Source organism: Hyperolius riggenbachi, chromosome 3, assembly GCF_040937935.1.
Source record: "Hyperolius riggenbachi isolate aHypRig1 chromosome 3, aHypRig1.pri, whole genome shotgun sequence".
In the NCBI taxonomy this organism is placed as follows: Eukaryota; Metazoa; Chordata; class Amphibia; order Anura; family Hyperoliidae; genus Hyperolius; species Hyperolius riggenbachi.
The window spans coordinates 360,141,428-360,150,048 of NC_090648.1; positions in this window are offsets into that span (position 1 = coordinate 360,141,428).

Here is an 8,621-nt window from a genome sequence, read left to right on the forward strand (position 1 = left end):
TACACAGAGAAGTGACAAGATGAATAGGTGTGTAAGCAAAGAAGTGCAGGCTATGTGAGAGGAGCTCAGGAGAGTGCTGAACTATGCAAAGTGTGTAGAATCTGTGGCAAGCAGTAAGGAAAACATAGTGAAGGAAGGTGCAGGCTACATGGATGAAGTAGAGCTTACCGGGGAGAGGAGAGAGCGTGATGCCGATCGCCTTCGCGATTCGCCGCTATCAATCGGCTTCTTCCGGCTGTTACCTTGTTTTTAGGTGTTTTATGCTTCAATCTTTGGTATGAATAAAGACTAATTTTAATTATAATATGTGAGTGGTGCGGTGTTTACAGGATCTTCTAGTTCTTGCTTCGGGAGACTCATAGCAAAGATAAGCATTTGATTTGCTCATAGTGTTTTAAATGAAAACCACCAATATGTGCAAACCGTATTTCTCACACTATAAGACACACCAAGCCATAAGACACACCTAGGTTTGGAGGAAGAAAACAAGAAAAAAATTTACCTTTAACCCCTGCCTCATTTCACTAACTGTCCTTAGGATTTTTTAGGCTGGTTTCACACTATGCCTTGGAGATAACACAATGGTCTTATTGATCTGCTAACAACGGCCTTCGTAGAGACATGCATTGTGTTAATGGTGAATTTGGGCACCAAACTACACTATACAAAGAGCTCTCTACTGCTCACTTCATGTGGCAGCAAGCACTACTGCAAAACGAAAAAATGTTTAGAAACAGCCATTGGGCCTTTTATACCCTGCAGACAAGATGTGCATCATGACGTTATTGGCGTCCATGCATGTGCACAGCAACCGCCAACAAATGTAAAAAACTGCGTCACGATTTACTTACAGGTCTTTCAGTATCGTTGTGTCGCCACAGAAGTCGGCCTACAACACGCTGCAGACTTGCACACTTATCGTTAAAATGGATACCTCCGGGGCATTGCATTCAGTGTGCTAGACACCATAGACTTTCATTGTTTTAGCGGCATCTTGCGGCAGCCAAGAGTAACACATCGCAGGTTTGGATGCACAGTGTGAAAGGCGCCTTACTGTACATCCTGTTACAAATTATTATGCAAATTTAATTTATGTGTCACAAAAATTAAATATTTTGTTTTTTAATTAAACTCATTGATTGTATTGTGTCTCAGGGCTCTTTAGATGGATGAAATTAATTTTGGACAGCTGTCATAATAAGTTTGTCAGGTGCGCCCAAAAAAAGCAAAAACTACTAAAGGTCCTTCCAAATTATTAAGCAGTCCACAATTTTTAAGCAATATAGGAAAAAAAAGGATCTTCCTGCTGCCGAAAAGCATGAAATAGTTGAATGCTTTGGACGAGGAATGAAAACCTTAGCTATTTCATTAAAACTTAAGCGCACTCATCATACTGTTAAAAGATTTGTGGCCTGCAGATAGAGGCGAAATGAGGAAGGTTTCTGCCAGACAAAAACATCGGATTAAGAGAGCAACTTCAAAAATGCCATTGCAAAGCAGCAAACAGGTGAACATCAAGGTGCAGGATCCTCCAATTCTAGAATTGGCCGGCCGTTTCTAGAACTGGCCGATTTGACGTCGGCCAAAGTCCAAAATGTTGGGAATTTCTGACATTGGCCGGCCAGTTCTAGAAACGGCCAAGTTAGTCGGCCAAAGTCCAAAACGCACAAATCCCAGAACATCCCGGGTCCTGTCCAGCACCATGAATTGCACTCTGAACTTCCTCTCTGCTCTGAAAGATGCACAACAGCATTTTCTTACAGCTAATACACAATCCTGCAACAAATCAGCAGCGTGTCTACTTCCTGATTTCACGGGAAGCAGACAAATGTGTTTACATCCTGTGCTTTAAAGTTAGCTGCTCTACCGTGGCAGTCGAGTGACACAGGGGAGAGACCAAATTACAGTGGTGATCAGTCACAGATGAGGGGGGATGCATGGCTAGGGGCGCTTCTCTGGGTGCTTTGCATGGCTCAGGGGCTTTTCTGGGTGCTTTGCATGGCTGGGGGGGCGCTTCGCTGGGCACTGTGCATTGCTGGGTTGCTTCGCTGGGCGCTTTGCATGGCTGCGGGGGGGGGGGGGGGGGCTTCACTGGCCACTTTGCATTGCTGGGTCGCTTCGCTTGGCGCTTTGCATGGCTGCGGGGGGGCTTCGCTGGGCACTTTGCATTGCTGGGTTGCTTCGCTGGGCGCTTTGCATGGTTGGGGGGGGCCTTCGCTGGGCACTTTGCATTGCTGGGTTGCCTCGCCGGGTGCTTTGCATGGCTGGGGGGGGGGGCTGCGCACTTTGCAGATCAGGGCGACTGAAGAGGTGGGGAGAAGCGGAGAGAGACAGAGCAGCGTGCACGCTACCAGCCCGGACCTGTACGCTTCACATGCGGACGTGCCAAATGACTGGCGCTTCCGCACTGAAGTGTTCACGTCCTGTGGGTCACTTGTGCGCTTTGCCTCTCTCCGCCTCTCCAAGTCCGGTCGCCTTGATCTGAGGTTTGAGTAGCGCAGTGCAGGCGGGGGAGAGCAGAGGGAGCGCAGACTTCGGGACTTGGCCGGCCGCATACAGTCACAGCGTGTTCTGGCCGGCCAAAGTCCGAAATGATACCACATTTCTCACACTGGCCGCATCAGCCGGCCACTTCTCGTTTTGACCGGCCAGAACCCGAAGTAGCCAGACTTCGGGTTCTGGCCGTAACATATACACTGAATTTGGCAGGTGTCTGGCTCTGTAAGCTCTGTGGATTCATTTCCAAGCTAATTGCATGCTACTTTGCTGATGCCTTGCTGCTTTTTTAAAACTGCCATTTATCTGCTTTGCAGCCGTTGTAAAAATGTGTAAATGTAAGACTACTCTAGCTGTCATGGGATATGCCTATATGTGTGGACTCATTGACTTATGGAGGTCTACTGCATGTGTGTTGTGTCAGTGTATGGGGTGACTGGGAATTGGCCTCTCAAAGTTCATAGTATTTTTTAACCACTTGAGGACCCTGGGCTTTAACCCACTTAAGGACCAGGCACTTTTTTTCCATTCAGACCACTGCAGCTTTCACGGTTTATTGCTCGCTCATACAACCTACCACCTAAATGAATTTTGGCTCCTTTTCTTGCACTAATAAAGCTTTCTTTTGGTGCTATTTGATTGCTGCTGCGATTTTTACTTTTTATTATATTCATCAAAAAAGACATACATTTTGGCAAAAAAATGATTTTTTTAACTTTCTGTGCTGACATTTTTCAAATAAAGCAAAATTTCTGTATACATGCAGCGCGAAAAATGCGGACAAACATGTTTTTGATGAAAAAAACCCATTCAGCCTATATTTATTGATTTGGGTAAAAGTTATAGCATTTACAAACTATGGTGCAAAAAGTGAATTTTCCCATTTTCAAGCATCTATGACTTTTCTGACCCCCTGTCATGTTTCATGAGGGGCTAGAATTCCAGGATAGTATAAATACCCCCCAAATGACCCCATTTTGGAAAGAAGACATCCCAAAGTATTCACTGAGAGGCATAGTAAGTTCATAGAAGATATTATTTTTTGGCAAAAGTAAGCGGAAAATGACACTTTGTGACAAAAAAAAAATTTCCATTTCTTCTAACTTGCGACAAAAAAAAATGAAATCTGCCACGGACTCACCATGCCCCTCTCTGAATACCTTGAAGTGTCTACTTTCCAAAATGGGGTCATTTGTGGGGTGTGTTTACAGTCCTGGCATTTTGGGGGGTGCCTAATTGTAAGCACCCCTGTAAAGCCTAAAGGTGCTCATTGGACTTTGGACCTCTTAGCGCAGTTAGGCTGCAAAAAAGTGCCACACATGTGGTATTGCCGTACTCAGGAGAAGTAGTACAATGTGTTTTGAGGTGTATTTTTACACATACCCATGCTGGGTGGGAAAAATATCAATGTAAATGACAATTTTTTGATTTTTTTTACACACAATTGTCCGTTTACAGAGAGATTTCTCCCACCCAGCATGGGTATGTGTAAAAATACACCCCAAAACACATTGTACTACTTCTCCCGAGTACGGCGATACCACATGTGTGGCACTTTTTTGCACCCTAACTGTGCTAAGGGGCCCAAAGTCCAATGAGTACCTTTAGGATTTCACAGGTCATCTTGCGGAATTTGATTTCCAGACTACTCCTCACGGTTTAGGGCCCCTAAAATGCCAGGGCAGTATAGGAACCCTGCAAATGACCCCATTTTAGAAAGAAGACACCCCAAGGTATTCCGTTAGGACTATGGTGAGTTCATAGAAGATTTTATTTTTTGTCACAAGTTAGCGGAAATTGATTTGTATTGTTTTTTTTCACAAAGTGTCACTTTCCGCTAACTTGTGACAAAAAATAAAATCTTCTATGAACTCACCATAGTCCTAACAGAATACCTTGGGGTGTCTTCTTTCTAAAATGGGGTCATTTGTGGGGTTCCTATACTGCCCTGGCATTTTAGGGGCCCTAAACCGTGAGGAGTAGTCTGGAAATCAAATGCCGCAAAATGACCTGTGAAATCCTAAAGGTACTCATTGGACTTTGGGCCCCTTAGCGCACTTAGTGTGTAAAAATGTGCCACACATGTGGTATCGTCGTACTCGGGAGAAGTAGTATAATGTGTTTTGGGGTGTATTTTTACACATACCCATGCTGGGTGGGAGAAATATCTCTGTAAATGACAATCTTTTGATTTTTTTTACACACAATTGTCCATTTACAGAGAGATTTCTCCCACCCAGCATGGGTATGTGTAAAAATACACCCCAAAACACATTATACTACTTCTCCTGAGTACGGCGATACCACGTGTGACACTTTTTTGCAGCCTAGGTGCGCTAAGGGGCCCAACGTCCTATTCACAGGTCATTTCGAGGCATTTGTTTTGTAGACTACTCCTCACGGTTTAGGGCCCCTAAAATGCCAGGGCAGTATAGGAACCCCACAAGTGACCCCATTTTAGAAAGAAGACACCCCAAGGTATTCCGTTAGGAGTATGGTGAGTTCATAGAAGATTTTATTTTTTGTCACAAGTTAGTGAAAAATGACACTGTGAAAAAGAACAATAAAAATCAATTTCCGCTAACTTTTGACAAAAAAAAAAATCTTCTATGAACTCGTCATACACCTAACAGAATACCTTGGGGTGTCTATTTTTCTAAAATAGGGTCACTTGTGGGGTTCCTATACCGCCCTGGCATTTTACGGGCCCAAAACCGTGAGTAGTCTGGAAACCAAATGTCTCAAAATGACTGTTCAGGGGTATAAGCATCTGAAAATTTTGATGACAGGTGGTCTATGAGGGGGCGAATTTTGTGGAACCGGTTCTAAGCAGGGTGGCCTTTTAGATGACAGGTTGTATTGGGCCTGATCTGATGGATAGGAGTGCTAGGGGGTGACAGGAGGTGATTGATGGGTGTCTCAGGGGGTGGTTAGAGGGGAAAATAGATGCAATCAATGCACTGGGGAGGTGATCGGAAGGGGGTCTGAGGGGGATCTGAGGGTTTGGCTGAGTGATCAGGAGCCCACACGGGGCAAATTAGGGCCTGATCTGATGGGTAGGTGTGCTAGGGTGTGACAGGAGGTGATTGATGGGTGTCGCAAGGTGTGATTAGAGGGGGGAATAGATGCAAGCAATGCACTGGCGAGGTGATCAGGGCTGGGGTCTGAGGGCGTTCTGAGGGTATGGGCGGGTGATTGAGTGCCCTAGGGGCAGATAGGGGTCTAATCTGATGGGTAGCAGTGACAGGGGGTGATTGATGGGTAATTAGTGGGTGTTTGGAGGAGAGAACAGATGTAAACACTGCACTTGGGAGGTGATCTGATGTCGGATCTGCGGGCGATCTATTGGTGTGGGTGGGTGATCAGATTGCCCGCAAGGGGCAGGTTAGGGGCTGATTGATGGGTGGCAGTGACAGGGGGTGATTGATGGGTGGCAGTGACAGGGGGTGATTGATGGGTGATTGACAGGTGATCAGTGGGTTATTACAGGGAAGGATAGATGTAATTAATGCCCTGGCGAATTGATAAGGGGGGGTCTGAGGGCAATCTGAGCGTGTAGGCGGGTGATTGGGTGCCCGCAAGGGGCAGATTAGGGTCTGATCTGATGGGTAACAGTGACAGGTGGTGATATGGGGTGATTGATGGGTGAGTGATGGGTAATTAGTGGGTGTTTAGAGGAGAGAATAGATGTAAACACTGCGCTTGGGTGGTGATCTGATGTCGGATCTGCGGGCGATCTATTGGTGTGGGTGGGTGATTAGATTGCCCGCAAGGGGCAGGTTAGGGGCTGATTGATGGGTGGCAGTGATAGGGGGTGATTGATTGGTGATTGACAGGTGATTGACAGGTGATCAGGGGGGATAGATGCATACAGTACACAGGGGAAGGGGGGTCTAAGGGGGGGGGTCTGGGGAGAATCTGAGGGGTGGGGGGGTGATCAGGAGGGGGCAGGGGGGGATAAAAAAATAGCATTGACAGATAGTGACAGGGAGTGATTGATGGGTGATTAGGGGGGTGATTGGGTGCAAACAGGGATCTGGGGGGTGGGCAGGGGGGGGGGGTCTGAGGGGTGCTGTGGGCGGTCTGGGGCGGGGGGGGAGAAATCAGTGTGCTTGGGTGCACATAGGGTGGCTGCAACCTGCCCTGGTCGTCCCTCGGACACTGGGACCACCAGGGCAGGAGGCAGCCTGTATAATACACTTTGTAAACATTACAAAGTGTATTATACACTTTGTATGCGGCGATCGTCGGGTTAACATCCCGCCGGTGCTTCCGTATGGCCGGCGGGATGTTGCGGCGGGTGAGCGGAGACAGGCGCCGGCAGAGGATCGCGTCACGGATGACGCGATCGCTCCGCCCATGCCCTTACAAGGACCGCCGCCTCTGTGGGTGAGCTGGTCCTTGCGTGCTCCACTTCCCGGCCGCCCCTGTGCGTTAGGCGGTCGGGAAGTGGTTAATTGAAAAGGTTTTTTTGCTACTGGGTATGTCTAATAAAGTATTTTATGCTTTTATTTATATTTTGTGGCTCGATGTTACTGACATTCTTATTCTACTTTCCTCAGTCTATGTTATTTGCATACATAAACTGTTTATTCCGCCACCCCTAACCAATGCTCACAAGCAAAAATGGCTGCATTGGGCCCAGAACTACAAAGAAATTCATTTTCAAACAGTCTTGTTTAGTGATGAGTGCTAGATGGCCAAGATGTATTTAGTAATAGATGGTTGGTGGATGGCCACCATGTCCCAACAAGGCTGCAACGTCAGCAAGGAGGTGGCAGAGTCATGTATTGGGACAGAATCATGGAAGAGAGCTGGTTGACTCCCCCCCCCCCCCCCCCCCCTTTAGGGTCCCTGAAGGTGTGAAAATGACATCTGAAAAGTAACTGACTACTTTCTTCCATGGTGCAAAAAGAGATCCAAGCTTTCTGTGACAAAATTATCTTAATGCATGACAATGCACCACCCCATATGCTGCAAGGATTACCTCTGCATCATTGTCCGCATAAAAGGTGAAAAACTCATGGTGTGGCCATATCCTCCCTTGACCTCAATCCTATTGAGAACCTTTGAAGCATCCACAAGAAATATATCTATGAGGGTGGGAGGCAGTTTACATCCAAACAGCAACTCTGGGCGGCTAAAAACCTCAAAAAAACGAAAAGAAACCAAACTCACATGTTCAATGGATGCAAGAATCGTGAAGCGGCTATCAAATAAGTAACTTGACTTTTTAAAAAAGTTTTTACTTGAAATAGCTTGATTTCAGTAAATATGCTTACAAGTTCAACAAATGACCATTTTCAGTCCTTTACAACTTGTAAAATGTTTTGTAACTCTGTTGAGCATAATAATTTGGAGCACTGTATTTTAATTTTTTTTTATTTTTGAAAAACATACCGTTATCAGTAGGTTTGTTCCTTAACATTTGAATTAAATTAATTGCTGACTGCCACTTGCATCGACAATTTAGAAAAATCAGGCGTACTTTTCTACTGTAGCTTTCAGGTGTCTGCTTGATGAGGTCATCAAGCGAGAACAATTAAGGTACAGTAGAAAAGTACACCTGCTAGACACAGGACAGCCAACCCTATGGGTGAGTGAAATACTTACAGAGAGGCTTCTTGTGCCTAATTCTACACCGGAGAGCAGGGCCAATTTAAGGTTTGATGCGGAGCTTGGACAAAGGTTACGCAGCCCCCCCCCCCCCCAGTAAACTCAGCCCCTGGGGCCCCCCCAAACAGCCTGCTATTCCCCAGTGGGGTCCCTGCACAACACCAGCATCATATCTTACCTGTCCCGGCAGCCAGCATGTTATGGGCAAGTGTAATGACATCCGCCGGTCACAAGAGGCAGGCAGCAGGAAGAAGACCAGGAGCATGAAGGAACAGAACAACACACCAGCCGCCAGGACAGGTTAAATACCAATGCTGCTATTGTGCAGGTGCGCCAGGGAACACGTGACAGTTAAGGGGGAGGTTGGGGGCTTGGCAGTGCTTGGGGGGCCAGAGGCAATTGCCCCCTTACCTTAATGGAAGTGCAGAACCTGGTAGAGAGGGAGCTGAAACCAGGAACATAACACTCCAAAGAGGGAGGGGAGCAGAACTTGGGGACTAACTCTGCAA